This window comes from Rhinopithecus bieti, unplaced genomic scaffold (assembly GCF_001698545.2).
Source record: "Rhinopithecus bieti isolate Rb0 unplaced genomic scaffold, ASM169854v2 scaffold_48679, whole genome shotgun sequence".
Classification (NCBI taxonomy): domain Eukaryota; kingdom Metazoa; phylum Chordata; class Mammalia; order Primates; family Cercopithecidae; genus Rhinopithecus; species Rhinopithecus bieti.
The window spans coordinates 584791-592364 of NW_016819378.1; the positions used below are offsets into that span (position 1 = coordinate 584791).

The 7574-nt window shown below is 49.9% G+C and overlaps 1 long non-coding RNA gene across 2 annotated transcripts in view; it reads left to right on the plus strand.

The window, feature by feature from the left end:
* The first annotated feature begins 1134 nt into the window (after positions 1 to 1134).
* LOC108519711 (uncharacterized) overlaps positions 1135 to 7574 on the plus strand; it is a 10216-nt gene continuing 3776 nt past the window's right edge. Inside the window, exons 1-2 of one of the 2 annotated variants that reach the window (XR_001882705.1) lie at positions 1135 to 1168; positions 2179 to 2424. This is a non-coding gene — a long non-coding RNA (uncharacterized LOC108519711). Of the gene's footprint in view, positions 1169 to 1661; positions 1750 to 2178; positions 2425 to 7574 lie in introns of those variants that run through there. The other variant, XR_001882706.1, reaches the window with a different exon arrangement.

Genomic DNA, 7574 nt, shown 5'->3' on the forward strand with positions numbered 1-7574 from the left:
CGGGGGTGGGGGCGGGGACCGGGGGGCGGGCACCAGGGCCTCTCGGCCGCGGAGACGCCGCGGCTTAGAGACTGGGAGAGGCGGAGACTGGGGGGAGGGGTGTGGAGAAGGAGGCGGGGGCGGGGATTCAGAGCCGAGGTGCCGAATTGGGGACCGAGGTGACCGAGGCCCGGCTGTGGAGGGCGGGCTTGGGGACCCAGCGGGCGGGGCGAGGTCGCTCTGTGCCGCCCACGCCGGATGCACAGCCGGCCCTCTTGGCGCCCACGTACCCACGTGAGCGCCCCGCCGGCGACATTCCTAGTCTCCCTCACTCCTCCGAGTTGAGAGGAGTTTCACAACCACGCACAAGTACACAAAGACAGAAGCGCACGGACGTGCACACGCGCCTAAACAACTACGGGGACGCCCGTTGCCCACACTCAGGCCTTGTGGTGCTGGACGTGTGAATGTTAGGAGTCAGTCGGGAAAAGTTCGCGAAGGCTGGGGTGTGCGGCTCCTCCTGTGCGTGCATCTGACTCCCATAATATGTATGCACTTAAGGCAGGCCTGAGAGCGTGGGGTTCTGCAGGGATCCCCTAGATATCCCCGCGCCCCTCCCCAGCCCCCCAGTGGAGTAATCTGAGGGGGCAGCTCTCAGAAACCGAGGCCTCCATGCTAGCCTGGAAAGTTTGGGAAACAGGGATGGGAGGGTTATGCTGCACGCCACCACTTAGGTGCGCGTGTTGATAAGACGCATCGGGTTTTGTCAGCGCGTAGGTCAGGCAGGGATTCCTCCACTTGTCCTCTGTTTGCTGAGGATGAGGCCTTGCTTGGGAATTTTGTGTGGCAAGGCTGTGACAAAGACGATACCCTCCCTGGGGCCGTCTATTAGGGACGTCGCCGGAGAGTCAAGTGGAAGATGAGAGGTCGGGAGCCTCCGACGTGACTTCCTGCGGCGGAGCTGGAGGGAGGAGCGCCTTGAAGGAGCTTAGTCCCCCATCCCCTGCAACCCACCACCGTCTCCCCCTTTGGTTTCTCCTAGCCCCATCTGGTTCGCATTGCACTCCCGCCCACGGCTGGGAGGGCTGTTGGGGGAGGCGGGGGCTCTCAGGGCCCGGCCCAAAGGCTCTAAGCCCCAGGGAAAGGGGGGCTGGTGGGGGACAAAGGGAAGCCAGCGGACTGGCCACAGGTGAGGTTTCCCCTAGTCCGAAACCTGAGCCCCGCCCCGCCCCTCTGTCCGCACTTCTGAGGGGCTGGGGCGTGGAGGCTGTGGGCTGGGGCTGGTTCTACATTCTAGCCTAGCGAGGAGACCTTTCCGCCTTGTGGGGTCCGGGGAGAATGAGCGCGTTGTTGGTGGGGGGATTTCAGTTGCTCAGGTCCCCTTCTTCATCCTATTAAGCGCCCAACACAGTGGGGGTGGTGGAAACGAGCAGAGTCCCGTCTCCCAATCCCCCGCCCCGCAACTGGAGGGCGCGGCTAGACGGGCTCCCCTAGGGGCACTCCCGACCCCGTACGGGGTGTGGGCGCCCCTCCCTCCCTCCCTCCCCATCTCAGGTTATTTTGGATCCGGGGCTGCCAGCCGCTGGCCCCGGGTTTCCACGTGCCCCCTCCCTCCCCCAGCCCACGCTCCCCGTGACGCACATCCTCCGCCCACGCAGCCTCTGCTCGAGGCGCCCCCCTCCCTCCCACCCCGGCCCCCTTGGGGCGGTGCTGAGCCTTAGGATCTGGGAGACGCCCGCCCAAGGAGGAGGCGGAGTAGGGCGTGAGCAAGTGGGTGGCAACCTACTGGGCGCCGGGCGCCCGGGTCGTGGTCCTGGTCCGGGAAAGAGGAGGAGGGAGGAGCTGATTTTGAGTTCTCCACTCCCCGGTCCTGGGAGAGGGGGTGCTCGGCCAGAGAGGGACGAGGGAAGAGAAATCCCGCAGAAGGGGCCTGCCCACTCCCCTAGGGGAGCCCGCGGGGGTCCGGGTGCGACCCGGTGTGTGAGAGTGAAACTACTGGGTGTTTGTGTCTTTGTGTCCTTGTTTCTCAAGATTGTCGTGAGATTCGGATGAGAGAATGTACAGGAAAACTCTCTAAATTGTAGAATGCTAAGCATATTTAAGACGCTACTGCCACTTTGTGTCTGTGTACCTGAGATTATGTATTTATATGTTTCTTTACATCCACTTGTATATCTGTCTCTCTCTCTCTCTCTCTAGGTTTGTGTATGAGCCCCTATTTAAAAAATCATTGACTTGTCAGGGCCCGCCAGAGGCCCAGAGCGCCCCCGCAGCCCGCAACCAGAGCTGCCGAGATGTCTGTTCTTCCCGCCCACTCCTGCCACCCCCAACTCCCCTCCTACTCCCTTCCGTTGAGAACAAGGAATTTCCAGCCTTTAGCAAAGGGAAAGAGGCAAAGACAAAGACGGAGACCATGGGAAACTATAGAAAAACATAAAGAGACAGGTGTGTTGGGGGGGGGGGCGCCGGGCGGGGAGTGGTGACAAAAGGGAGTGGGGACAAATACAAAATTTTCATTTGTTTCCTGCATGGGCCCTATTCTCCCGTGTCCCCTTGGCTCACTCAAAGAAGGACCACTTCTTTGCCTGACTCACCTGCTCCCTCCATCCCCAGTGCTCTCAAAGACACACAGAGCAGAGCAACTGATCTCGTGATGAAAAGGATTAATATTCCCTTTATCTGTACTGGTCTCCTCCGTGAAGGGAAACAGTATCCTCAGTCCTAGTTTTCCAAGAAAAGGGGAAACGATTGCGAGGAAAGGGAGGAAAGTGGGCGGAGGAGGAGTGCAGAGACTGTCGTCCCTACGCACGTGTAGATTTTCATCTAGCAGATTGCTCACTCCTCCCCCAACGTCTCCACTGGGCCAGATCCGACTCACTCAGCAAGGTTTGGCTCACCCTCTCCTTCCTGGACCCCTTCCACTCCTTCAGGCAGAATTAATTCCTCCCACCCCTCGGTGGCCTCCTCATTGCTCTTTGTACACATTTCCAATTATAGTTGCTTGTTTCAGCCAAAACCCAGGAGCTCTCCAGGATAGGCCTGTTATTTGGTGGACCCTCTGAAATGAATGAATTGATCCTATTCACAGGCCTGTGCAACTCTGAAAGGGCAGGTGACACAGATTTTACTCCCAAAGGTACTGAGCCTGGGCAAAACTGTTTAAGTGGAGACATTTGTTTTCCATATCTCTTTCCCTTGTAAAGTTTCCAGTGAGTCCCACAAGTCTGGCTCCTTGGCCTTCTAAAATGTCCACCATTCTGGTAAATTAATTCAGAGTCAGATGTGAAAGGTAGTAGGCTGAAATCCTGGCTGGTAATAGAAAAATATAAAATAATGATCCCTTTTTTTCTCTTTCAGTAACATGCCAGAATTTATCATCTAAGGAATGTTGTCCTTCAAGTTAGTTATTTTACAAGAAATGTTTCAGTCCTGAAAGACAGATAATCCTAACCACTGCCTTTTTTTTTTTTTTTTTTTTTTTTTTTTTTTGAGAAAGGAGTCTCGCTCTATCCGCCCCGGCTGGAGTCGCCATGGCCGGATCTCAGCTCACTGCAAGCCCGCTCCCCGGGTTCACGCCATTCTCCTGCCTCAGCCTCACCAGTACTGGGACTACAGGCGCCCCGCCACCGGCGCGTCTCGGCCGCAGCTAGTTTTCTTGTATTCTTCTTAGTAGAGACGCGGGTTCACGGGTGTTAGCCAGTATCGGTCTGTCTCGATCTCCTGACTCCATGATCCACCCGTGCTCGGGCTCCCAAAAGTGCTGGGATTACAGGCTTGAGCCACCGCGCCCGGCACCACTGCCTTTAAGGAGCTCACAGACTAATAGGGAAATAGACCTATAAACAAATAATTACAACATAGTACAATAATGGGGGTACAAACAATGACAGAAGTATAAGAGGGTGAGTGATCTGTTCTGCTTGGAGTTGTGAGGGGCCTTGGTTTAGACAGGCATCCAAAGGAGGTGATGATGCAGTCAGTTTGAGATTTCCAGGAGTGGCCAGGGCGGTGGTTCACACCAGTAATCACAGCACTTTAGGAGGCTGAGATGGGAGGAACATTTGAGCCCAGTAGTTGAAGGCTGCAGTGAGCCTTGATGGCACTACTGCATCCCTGCACCACAGAGCAAAAAGTGAGTCTCAAAAAAAAAAAAAAAAATTTTCCAGGAGGAAGGGAAGTCAAGTCAGAGAGGCCAGAAAGTGCATTTCCATAGAGGTGGAGATATGAAACAGAGTGATATGTTTCAGAAACTGTAAAAGGTTGTTCATTATTGCTGGGTGGTGGGTGGAGGTGGTTAGAAATGAGCCTAGGGAGGTGTACAAGTACATGACATTAAAAATATTATGGACCAGTGCTTCTCAAAGTATGGTTAAGGACCAATTTTTAAAACATTTTCAATCTATTATTGTCCACTACTTTTATAGAATGCACTAAAAGTGAATTATTCAAAAAACAAACTACCATTTTGTTAGATTCAATAAATATAAAATTTCTCTGTCAAATTCCTATAAAACTTTCTAAATGCTTACACTTAATTTTTTTTTGAGACAGAGTCTAGCTCTGTTGCCCAGGCTGGAGTGCGGTGGCGCGATCTCGGCTCACTGCAAGCTCTGCCTCCTGGGTTCACGTCATTCTCCTGCCTCAGCCGCCCCAGTAGCTGGGACTACTGCTAGTAGTCCCACCACGCCGCCACGCCTGGCTAATTGTTTTGAATTTTTAGTAGAGGCAGGGTTTTGTGTTAGCCAGGATGGTCTTGATCTCCTGACTTCGTGATCCACCCGCCTCGGCCTCCCAAAGTGCTGGGATTACAGGCGTGAGCCATCGTGCCTGGCTACACTTAATCTCTGAAATTGTTTCATTACAGATTGGTAACAAACATTGAATAACATAATTATAGCTATTTGTGTCTTTGCATCTGAGTTTTAGATCATACTAAGGATGTTGGACTTCATCCTGTGGTGTTACTGGAACCATAAAGACTCTGGAAGCAAAGACTCATGGCATGGTCAGATCTGCACTTAGGAGCAGAGTGGAGGAAGGATTTATGGCTGCAAAAAGAGTAGGAAGGTCAGCTAGAAAAAAACTGAAGGACCCTCTCAGTTGAAAGATGGCAAGGCACTGGCATGGGGGGAAGAACAGATTCAAAAGATAGAAAATAAGATCAACAGGACTTGATGGATTGACTGAGGGTTGAGGGGAGAGAATGAGGGTTTAGGGTGACCCTCAGGCTCCTAGCTTGGGTGACTGAGTATATGGAATGGAGTGTTCCTTCTCAAAACTCTGGAATTGCCTTCATCAAATATTCGTGGTCTGCAAATCCTTCATTCACAATTCCTAAATTTAAAAAAATTATGAAAACCAAAAGCTTGGCTGGGTATGGTGGCTTATGCCCTTAATCTTAGCACTTTGGGAGGTTGAGGTGGGTGGATCACCGGAGGTCAGGAGTTCAAGACAAGCCGGCCAACATAGTGAAACCCCATCTCTACTAAAAATACAAAAATTACCTGGGCGTGGTGGCACGTGCCTGTAGTCCCAGCTTCTCGGAGGCGGAGGCATGAGAGTCGCTTGAACCTGGGAAGCAGAAGTTGCAGCGGGCCGAGATCGCGCCATTGCACTCCAGCCTGGGTGACAGAGTGAGACTTGGTCTCAAAACAAAACAAAACAAAATGAAACAAAAATTAACTGGGCATGGTGGCGGGCGCCTGTAATCCCAGCTACTCAGAAGGCTGAGGCAGGAGAATCACCAAGATCACGCCACTGAACTCTGGCCTGGACAATAAGAGCAAAACTCTCTCTTAAAAAAACAAAACAAAATGAAAACAAAATCTTTTCATAACATATTTGACAATGAAACCTAATCTGAACTGAATTTATTTTGTGGCAGAACCTGACCTAAACTTACATAAAGTTATTCATAGTTTTCACTTTTCCATCTTTCACTTATCATGATATGAATAGTCATATATGTCATTGCATAAATATTAATTTGTTTGATTACTGGGTGCTGTCCAGATGCGTTGGGATTGTTGCTTTATATTTTGTATATGCACCATACTATCTTTCAAAAATCCAAAAAATTTTGAAACACATTTACCATCCAGATTTCCCAGCCCATTTACTCATCAGTGTTGGCCTGAGTTCTTTTGGCTATTTGCATAAATCCAATCCACCTGCAGATAATGAATATTCATTGCATTGTGTGTTATAGACTCTGAAGGAGATTCTTGTTGTTTTGAGCAGTGTCCTCATTAAAACAAGGCTAAAACCTTCTTGAATGACTATTTTGAAGTGACAGCACTCATTTGGATGATAGGTTGTAATGTTTTTATGGACAGCCAGTCTCATTACTATACACTTCATTTATACATTTCAATAGTCAATGGTCAGTGATCTTCTGAAATTCGTTTCCCTGGATTTGCCTTTAGTGAAAACTAAAGAGCAAGCTCCAAATGGTGAGGATGGGGCCTGGTAAAAAAAAATGAAGCATGTGCTTATATATGTGTATATATACCTACACATAAAAAATACACATACATATCTATACATATATACTTTTAGTAGGCTTTATTTTATTTATTTTGAGACAAGGTCTCACTCTGTCACCCTTGGCCTCCCAAAGTGCTGGGATTACAAGCTGCACAGTGGTGCAATCACAGCTCATTGCAGTCTTGACTTCCCAGGCTCAGGCGATTCTCCCATGTCAGCCTCCCAAGTAGCTGGGACCACAGGTGCATGCCACCACACCCAGATAATTTTTTTCTTTTTTTTTTTTGTATTGTTTGTAGAGACAGGGTTTCATTTCACTATGTTGCCCAGGCTGGTCTCAAACTCCTAGGCTCAAGTGATCCACCTGCCTCAGCCTCCCAAGACGTTGGGATTACAGGCGTGAGCCACCGCGCCTGGCCAATTTATTCATTTTTTTAGCAACAGGGTCTTACTCTGTCACCCAGGGTGGACTGCAGAGGCATGGTCATGGCTCACTGCAGGCTCAACCTCCCAGACTCAAGTGATCCTCCCATCTCAGCCTCCTGAGCAGCTGGGACTATAGGCATGTGCCAACACACTTGGCTAATTTTTGTATTTTTGTAAAGACAGAGTCCTACTATGTTGCTCAGGCTGGTCTTAAACTCCTGGGCTCAAGCCATCCTCAGCCCCGGTCTCCTAAAGTGCTGGGATCACAGGTGTGAACCACTGAGCCTAGCCAACTTAGAAACATTACGTGTACAGAAAAACTGAAAAGATAATATGGTGAATTCCTATATACCCTACATTAAATTTCCCCAATTATTATCTGACATTAGTATGGTACATTTGCCACCATTAATGAAACAGTATTGAAAATTATTATTAACTAAAGTCTACAGTTTATTCAGATTTCCTTTTTTATTTTTATTTTTGTTGTTGTTGTTGTTGTTTTAGACTGAGTCTTACTCTGTCACCAGGCTGGAGTGGAGTGGCACTGATTTTGGCTCACTGCTGCAACCTCCGCCTCCCAGGTTCAAGTGATTCTCCTGCCTCAGCCTCCCGAGTAGCTGGGATAACAGGTGCCCGCCCCTATGCCCAGCTAATTTTTTGTATTTTTTTTTTTTTTTTTT